General features: G+C 40.1%; 1 long non-coding RNA gene across 1 annotated transcript; it reads left to right on the top strand.

Moving 5' to 3' along the window:
* The first annotated feature begins 1,087 nt into the window (after positions 1 to 1,087).
* On the top strand, positions 1,088 to 8,202 carry LOC109282205 (uncharacterized). The gene is made up of 4 exons (XR_002089121.2): positions 1,088 to 1,364; positions 3,136 to 3,273; positions 5,928 to 6,028; positions 6,366 to 8,202. It is a non-coding gene; the product is annotated as an uncharacterized LOC109282205 (long non-coding RNA).
* The last annotated feature ends 1,675 nt before the right edge of the window (positions 8,203 to 9,877 follow it).

Genomic DNA, 9,877 nt, shown 5'->3' with positions numbered 1-9,877 from the left:
AGTGTACCTTGAGAGATCTGATGCATCTTGGTTTAGATTTCAGTTTTTAGACTGAATGCAGAATTCCCCTTCCCAGGTAAGATCCTCAACTATTAGGATGTAAAGTCATACTCGCTTCTCTTTCCAGACAGACCAGAATTTGGGAGAGGTTGATTTAAATCCTTTCAAGCAGAAATGGAACAAGAACTTGGGCCTGGTAGCATCACTATACTGCTCTAATTATTAGGCTGTTATATAAAAGGGAGGAGGACCACTTCCTCCAGCTGTATTAGAAAGGAATATTGTAGTTACAACAGCATTCTGTATGCTATGAGACCACCTATTACAGTGGGGACCAACCTTTTTTTGGCAGGCATGCCATAAGGTAAGCCACACACTCTATCCAAGTGCCACTCATCTCCTTCCCCTCCCTAATCTGCTTCCTGCCTGACCTGTGGCTCTGCTCCCTGCCCTATCCACTCCTGTATTCCCTGCTCTATCCCTAATCAGCATGACACAGATTGGCCACTCCTGACCTATCATTTCAAACCACTTGGGTAGACAGGTGGACAAACACCTGGTTTCTGGAACCTGGCAGAGCTTAAGCATGAGCTAGGTACTGAGCTATTCAGCTCTCTCAAGATTAAAGTTCTTCTGAACATGTCCAGAAGCAGAACTTCAGACACCTGGGAACACCAACATCTAAGGCTCTGAGACTAGGGACAGAAGTTACACATAAACTGGTCTAAGTGACCAGAAAGTGGTTTAAACTTAGAACAGAACAGAAGCTCAGTGCACATAAGCCAGTTTCAAAATGGCTGAAACGGGAAAGATAAACCTGATTGAATGTAGTATCAGACTTAACTGATTTGGGTCAAACTGGTTTATGCAATGTCTGCCTCAGACCCCTTCCTAATTTAAATTAAATCACAGTCCCCCAGCATCTCAGCATGCTTTGCAGCCCTGGGCTGGGCTGTCTGCTCCAGAGAGCAGGGCTAGCCCCACCCCTCTACTCCCTAGCTAGAGCAGTAAGCGCTGGCTAATAAGGGGGAGGAGTAGCAAGCCCAGCTGGGGATTTAGCCCAGTCTAGAGGGGGTGGGAGCAGGAAGTGGCCAGGGAGGGGGGTTAAACACCCCTTCCCTGGCTCAAACTTACTACTGGCTGCGACTGTGGACTGCAAATCCCAGAGGCACCTGGAAGCAGGAAGAGGAAGTGATGAGGAACCCTGCAAAGTCCTGCTGCTGTAATTCTGGACTACAAATCCCAGTGATGTCAGGGGCAGCAGAAAGAGGAAGTGAACACACAGCCAGAGAGCCATGCTGTAGTGCCCCCCAGCTTCTGGCCTGAACCACTGCAGGCATGTGGCTGCATTTCCTGAATCAAAGGTAAATGTCTATTCATTTCTGTTTCAATTTAATCTGTGCAGTTTAGACTAACCTGCAAAGACTGAATCACTTCAGCCTCAGGCTTTTTGACTGTCTGTACTAGCTTGACAGGACACGAGTACCTCTGGGGCTAGGGAGCAGTTGTACAGTGTCTTTTAGGAGTCTGCCTACATTCCACTTAAGGTACATAAGTTTTGTTATAGACCTGGCCCCAAGTAACTGGCCTGGGGTCAGACAGCTAACCATGTCATGGTACTATTTGATAATACTGTGCATTTAAGAGAAGTGTATTTAGTGCTGCAATATAGAGGTTATGTAATACCCTGGTCTGGAGTCATGCTAGCAGATCCAAGTTTGCTATGCAACAGGCACGAATTATTTAAAGACAAGTTAATCAAGGCATTCGCTGCTTCTGGCAGGGAGTGAAGAGAAGATTTAAAAAAATATGGCAACATGCGGGAAGCCGATGGTAATGCCAATTCTTGCTGGAGGTCAGAGTGAGGCTTTTTGTTCCTTCAACAAATTTTTTTAAATCTTATCTATTTGCTTCAGGTTTCTTGCATCCATCTTAGTAAAATCTGTATATTTTGCCCAGAGCCTAAGTAAAGTAAGAATGCAAATAGTCTAAAATCATTAAAGGGACCCGCCAGATAACTACATACCAAACAAGATCTCCCTTTGCCCTCACTTCTTTCCCAGGGAGGGAAGGGGAATCACCCCTCAGTAATACAGCTAAGATTCTTCTGTAAGCCAACCTGACAGGGAACTACAGATAATTCTCACTCCTGATTTACTGAGACACAGATTGTTACATTCCCTTCAGAATTTAAAAGAAGGTAGGACTTCTTCTGTAATGAAACCTGGGGCCTGAAACAGCTAGGAACCTCTGGGCAAGCAGTCTGCAGAAATGGCATAGACTGGACTTTATTTTAGCCATCTTGTTTTCTTTTAACTCTTTTCCAGTTCTGCCTCAAGATGCTGCTTTCCTCATGGCTCAAAAACAAAAAATACCTGAGCTTTTTTTATAGCATAAATAGGTTATAGTTGTTTTCATGTTCCTGTCAGTGTACATCTATTCACACATGGAAATGAATGTGTCACAACCCAAAGTTGTGATTTTGTGTTTTGCGTGTACTTCGACACTGCTAAATTATTTTCCCTCTAAATTGCAGCTTCTTTGCACGGTGGAGTTTTCTGCTACAGAAGAGAACCCTGGTGCAACGGAGAATTCCTGCCAACTTGTAGCTTTCTTTGCATGGTACATTTCTTTTTGCATCTAGGAAATGCTCAGTGCAAAGAGTTCCCGCCATTTGTATTGAAGTTTGAGCCCCATTATTGGCTCGTGTGAAATTATGCACACGTGGCGGCTAGTGATTGGCTTGCTAGCCGTATAAAAGGCTTGAGTGGTTTCCGTCCAAGTTGGAGGACTCCACGAACACCAGGAGGAGGGATCTTCACACTGTGTGAAGATCTCTAAGCGCTGCGGATCCTTACGGACCCAACGCATTTCTTAAAAGGCAACAGGGGCCTGATCAGCCTCTGGCCTCTCCCTGTTGCCGATAGATTCCGAGACGTATCCCTCCCTGCGCGCAAAACAGACGGACCCACGGAGCTTCAACAACTCCGTGGGAGAGAGTGAACTTGTTGTAGTCCTCAGACGAGGATTTAAGTGGAGCTGTGCCTGGAAAACTGTCCAGCCTACACCGCAACCATCTTCGGTGTAAGTAAACAATCTTTAAATCAACCACTAAGCATCCGTAACTAATTCTAGCTCGCCCCCGGTTTTCTCCGACCCCGCATGCCCGGGCTGCTGGCCACAGCCCACTTGCGCAAGACGGACCGCGGATTGCTCCCAGCCCGCACAGAATGAAGCAGCCAGTTCATAATGATCAAGATTAAGTCTTCCAAGGTGATCTTTTTCTTTCTTCTTTTTCTTTTCTCTTTTTTTTTTTTGTGTGTGTGTTTTTTGTTTTTTTGGTGTGGGGGCTGGAAATGCTAGTGAGATATCTTTAGCTGACAGTTCTGGAAACCAAATGTCATGTATCTGAAGTTACAGGTACAGCATGGGAATGGGCAAAGCAAGTTTCACCGTACTTTCCTACTAATATGCTTCGAAACCTGTTCTGAAACTACGATTTGTTCCTAAACCTGTTTCAGTCCAGTCTCTCCACAGAGATAGCCAGTGATGTTACTGTATCTATAGGGCTGTACTAGAAGATGATATGATTACATATTCTTGAACAGGTCTGATATTTAATCCAACAGGGCAGTGATATACAAACATTCATAAAAGCATTACAATGGTAATGTAATGCCATTGTAATGGTAATGTAATGGTCCTCTTTAGTAGGACCTAGACTGAGTAATAATCCCACTTTATTTTTCTTGAAATACACGCCTTGTCTGATCATCTGGGCATATTTATTAAAAAGCTCGAACATAAAGAATATTTTAAGATTTCTTAAAACTACATATAAACTAAACTAAACCAAAAAATGATATTTTTTGCAAACACATTTTCCACACCCTCCTCACCATCTACATTTGAGCAAATATTTTCATAAAACTTGCAAAGTGCTGAACAGCTCTATTACTTCTATAAACCCCAAGTTGTTATTATATCAATATATTAACAATGAGGTACCAACAGCTACCATATAATTTTAGTCCAGGCCTCCCAAAATATCCACTTGTCACCATGACACTAAATGGAAACATCTATAGAAGCATATATTTCTAGAAATCACATACACACACACACTGCAATCAGACTATCATGGTGTTGGTCCTTCATTGCCTTGTTGAGCTGGGTACCAAGGTGGGAATGACCACAGTAAATTAAAAGCTGTGTTTCCTATTACAAATCCTAATCTATAATCTATTACCTAGAATCAAACTTCTCCAGTAGCTCCTCCTCCTTCAGTAGCACTCTCATGCCACCTAGTGACATACATAAAGTATCACAACATTTCACTAGTCTTCACCTACCCCAAAATGTTAATTTGACAACAATTCCCTTGAGATTCTTGAATAGCTTGGTGATCAGTTTTTTCAACTCCTATGGTATGCAGAGTCAAGATGATATGAAATAGTCAATGTACCCTCCTACTTTTCCATGACAAGTCAGGAATTTAGAAATGCATTTCTTTAATGGTGTTTTAACATAGCTATGAAATAATGGATGAGCAGGTGTACCAGTAAATCCAGACCTATGGAACAACATTTTTTGCCTTCCTTTTCTCTCTAGTCATGGGAGGCAGAGAATCCCACTTTCTTTATCCTCTCTTGTTTATATAATAGAGCTGAGCTGGCAATCCTATAACCTGGCACTAGAGCTTATACCTTGCCTTTATAAAAACAATGATGGCGTTTACCAGAAGCCCACATACCACAATATGATGCTACATACAATGAAGCATCCCCAGTTATAATGCTGTGTTTCCCATCCTTCACTGAGAAAAGTTCTTGTTTAGTTAGAGGAGGCTGGCTCAATCCTACACGGTACTGCATTTATCTGCTCAGCGGCTGCTTTCAGACTCCAGTACCCAATACAACTAGGGATGCTGCCTCCCAATGTCTATATTTACTCCTGTTTATTATTTCTGATTATTTTTTAGAGTCCTACATCTTTAAAAAACATATAATGCCTATTTTTACAAGCATGCCTGTATTTGAGCAGAAATCAGCAGTTTCATCATCAATTAAAGCAGCATAAACATTTTAAAGATTGTCATAAGAGTTTTTTCAAATGGTTTCAATTACTGTGAGTTTTCTACAGCTGCCAACTAGGCATAACCACACACTGAAAAGGCTGCTTACCACATTGCTGCTGTATGCAGCACTAGGAAGTGAATTGCAGAGAGCATGAAGAGTAACTACTACAGGCTGTACTTCTGGTCCACACTCTAATTTACAGTGCACAGCATGAATTAGATGGAATTCCACCAAAAGGTTTTGTTCATTCCTACACTCAAGTCATTTTAAAAGTAATTCTTGATCTGTTATGATCAATGCTATATATTTTTTTTTAAATCCGCTGTGTCTAGTTTTAGAGCTATTAACCCCCCCAAAAAGAAAGAAACCAACAATAGATTTTTGGTCCATGGCATATTCCAAAATTTCAAAATCTGCCTTCCTTCAGAGGCAGGAGGAAAAAAAAAAAAAAAAAAAAAAAAAAATCAAAATATCTAAAGATTTCACAGACCTAACAATATCCTTTGTTTTATCTGAAAATGTTATATCAATTAAAATGAAAACATTTCATTTCAAAATGTTAACATTTTGAAGATTTTAAAATGTCAGCTCAAAAGTTCAATTTTGAATTTCCCCCATTAAAAATCTGAAGTAAAAAATTGTCAAAACCTTAGTCAAAAATTGATATTTTTATAACCAACTATCCCCCATGTGATTTCAGCTACACTGAAAGGTTGGATAAAAAAAAAAAAAAATTCAACCAGCTCTCTTCAGTTTAATCTGAAAACCAGAATCATCTTCATTTTAAATCAAGAACAATTTTTACCTTCACAGCACTTTACAAATGTTAACTACTTAATCCATTTACAGATAGAAAAACTGAGGCACCAAAACCAAAGGATTCAAATGACTTGCTTAATATTATACAGGAAGACAAGGGCAGGTGCGGAAACCCCATGGTCCCAGGTTGGGTATGTACCTTGATCATACAAACATCTTTCCTCCCATCTTTCCTTTAAGATTTGTCCCTAGTGCAAAAGACATCATGTGAAGAAAAAAAAAAAAAATCTTGAATTAGGATGGGCTGAAGCAATGGGAACACATTACAGTGGAGTCTGCACTGCTATTGATCCATATTTTTACGTTTCTATCAGACAAGTTAATCTGCTACAGTAGCTTTGCTCTACAGATTGTACCAATGATCTCTCATGTTTTTATTCTCATCTTCCAAAAGAAAAAAAAATAATGGCTGAGAAAAATGTATTCTTCATGAAGCCATCCAAACTTTTCATTATCTTTCTTTTTCAGAGAAAACTAATAATGGGAAACCACAAAAAGATGCACTTGATGGTCTTGTCCTCCCTCCAATGTAACCGAAACCAGTGGAACATGAAACTAAATAAAGATGTTTACTGACAGACTAATAAACAAATGGGCCCATTTTGCTGTAACCTTGATGAATGGAGCATCCAGGTGTTTTCAATAATGGCAATAAGCACTACAACTCGAAGTATTTCTGATTCAAGTATAATGCATTATTAGGCCATTAGAGGCTGAGTATAGAGGGCCATTTGTGCTCAGCCCTATCAATAATGCTCCTTCCCAGCCTACATTTAGGCCAGGGGAATTAGTCATACGGATATTCTATTTAATAAAAACCTAAAGAAGACGCATCAAGAATCGCATTACATTTTAACAGGGTTACAGTAGCCCAGGAGGACCACAAGTTTAATTTTCATAAGAGCATTCATTCCTCAATTATGTCAAACATGAAAATGTAAATGGCAAATTTAATGCTAACAATATCCCTCAAAGCACATTGGCAGGTAGCAACCATTATGTTGAGTGAATGCTGGCTGCATAACAACCAGCCTCCAACTAGACAGCAAAGGATTAAAATTTCCAAGCTGAGCTCTGTTGATTATAGCTGCACACTGCTGAAAATATCCCTTGCAATATGCATGTGTTCTGAAAGGGCGGATTCTTTCTTTCTAAAGAATGTGCTGACCATGCAAGCATCGTGATTAACTGCAGTTGAAGGTGATAGCCAAGAAATGTGGAAAGGAATAAATATTTTTGGTCCCTTACAATAAATACAAAGAGCCAAATTCATTCCTCAGTATAAATTCCTTGGAAGACAAAGGTACATGCATACCTAAACTGTGTTTATCCTGAAAAGAGTGAACACAAGTGTCTGGAGGAAAGAGAAGTCTAGATGAAAAGGCTTTGTGGATTTTGAGATGGAGAAAATCTAAAAAAAGGTGCAAAAAAGTGTTCAATATAAACTCCAAGCTAAGATACTAGAAGGGTTTGTTTATTTTCTAGCGGATCAAGTGACATAACACAAAATAGCTGTGCGGGGAAAGAGTCTACAAATTTAATTCTCCAAAACTCAAAAACTTTGACCCAGATCCTCAGCTCATGCAACCTGGTATAAGGATCTGGCGCTATCGTCTTGCCAACTAACAACCTGATGGCCCAATCCCACTGAAACTTTTGCCACTAAACTGAATGCAACATCAGGACCAGACCTTCATTTTATAAACTGCTGATTCTCTCAGGACCATAAAAGGAATACTTCATTTCTACCCTGGGGTCAGACCTCTGAACAAATGGACTCAACATATTTCTATGACATTCTTGATTCTGATGCATGATCTGTACGTAGTGCTAAGATGAATATTGATGTGGACTGGGCAAAATCTCTCTGAGGATGGTGGCATAATTGCTGCCCTTCACTTAGAGAGCTGTAAGACAGGGAAGTGCCTTTATAAAACAATGCCAGCCTTCACTTCAAACACAACCACATTTACCATCCAAAATGAAGGACCATGTTTGGCTATCTGGAAATTTGAACCATATGGGGAAGAAGGGCTTGGTTATCTCTCGTTTAAACAGAAGGTTTGAGCTCAACTACAAGCAGGAAAAGCACTATGGAAATGGTGACAGGGAAGGAGCATAAGACTAGACACAGGCTGAAAAAGAACTGAGAGTTTGGCCTTGAGACAGAGACTTTTGGGCTGAGTACTGACCAAAGGAGGCAAGAAACTGTAAATTATTGTTTGTCTGATTCTTCCTGTATTCAAGGAAGTAAAACTTTGTATATCCTTTGAGAATAAACAGGACTGCATTAAAGATATCAGATTCCCTCACCAATTTTCCTCCAATGAGAGTCTCACATACTTTTAAAAACTCACAATGAATAACCCCCACTATAAGCAGGAAGGTATGTGCATGTGCACGCACACACACACACACACACACACACACACACAGAGGAAACCCTTGCTATTCGCAGTTTCGGCATTTGCGGTTTCAAATATTTGCGAATGCCAAGCCCACATTTTCAATACACTTCATACACCTACAGGAGCTCCTCAGGACCTCCATTCTTGCTGCCACTGCACTCCCACCACCACCACTGGAGTCATCCCCCCACCCCAGCCACCAGGAGCACTGCATTCATGAACACAGTGCCTTATTCGCGAATGGCGAGGGTCACCTGTACACACACATACCCCAACACATTTCTTTAAAGCCCTTAAGGCATCGTCAAACTTCCTTTAAGGAATGACTTTTCCCTTTTTTTCCCCTCACTATTCATCTTTGTTCCTAGTTAATGTCTTTGTAGTAGAAAACTTTTCAAGTCCTCAGTTTCAAGTTTATGATCAATGTGACAGGATGCAAAAATATTCAATCTTTTAACAGACTTGCTAGGAAATTTAAAAACTTTGGAATACCATAATCACCTGAAGTATTCTGAGGGGAAAATTCTACCTAAAAATGACACTCTAGTCTTCCCTAAAGATCTTTTCTGTGATGAGAGTTACAGCAGCTTACTAAAAAGGTGACATTTTTTCTTGGTATTTTCATACCATCCTCTCTTAGAAAGACTTTTTTTTTTTTTTTTTTTTTTATGTAGTCAGACGCAGACACAGACACAAATACATATACAAACGCACTGTGAATACTATTATTTTAGCAGTTTGTGCAGTTTAGGAAATTCAAAGGAATAAAACCCTTCATATCTATTGATCACTGGGCACTTTGATAGAAATATTCATGTAGTCCAATATATAAATATTTGGAAAGTAAAAACCTTCTGTTAAAGACTTTCCAGGCATAGAAATTTGGCTTGGAATATACACTAGGCCTGTTCTTTATGGTCAGATAATGTCTCTCTTATTCTCACTGTAGTAAGAAAATCTGAAATCAATGGTTTTACTCATGCAGTTAAAGTGCTGCTCAACTTCAACAACTACCTGGTCCTTAGTCAATTCACTTGTGGGTCTCTTTTCAAGCAAATGTGTAGACATATAAACAAGTTACTGTGGGATAAAAAGTAGATGTTCTTTTACCAAGCATCAGCCAGCTCCATGGTAGTTGCCCATGTGCATGCACATACCCTGCAGTAAATGGAAGCTAATCTGTAGTAGCTCAGTGAAAGAAGGATAAGTTACCATAGTTAGCTTCCACTTACCAAGGAATGAGAGCATGCACACAGGCTGTTATCATGGAGCATCTAATTCAGAGTAAAACCCTAGTCTCTTTTGCTTTGTATTGCATTGCTCATATGTCCATACCCTAGGATAGCAAGATGAATTGGTCATAAAACAAAAATTAAATCTTTGGGGTTTTTTTTTCTCGTTTTCCTTTCCTTCCCCATGGCAACAGGAGCTTAAAGCTCGAAGTCTGCTGCAGGACCTCCACATGGCATAAATACAATGTGATTCACAAGTAATAAAGGAATGAAACCAGCCTGATGTCACTTAGACATAGGACACTTTACTCCAACACAGTGCTGAATAGCTAGAAACATG

This window comes from Alligator mississippiensis, chromosome 5, assembly GCF_030867095.1.
Source record: "Alligator mississippiensis isolate rAllMis1 chromosome 5, rAllMis1, whole genome shotgun sequence".
NCBI classification, from domain to species: Eukaryota; Metazoa; Chordata; order Crocodylia; family Alligatoridae; genus Alligator; species Alligator mississippiensis.
The sequence above is the reverse complement of the archived record's forward strand: the minus strand, read 5'-3'. Positions and strand labels throughout refer to the sequence as shown.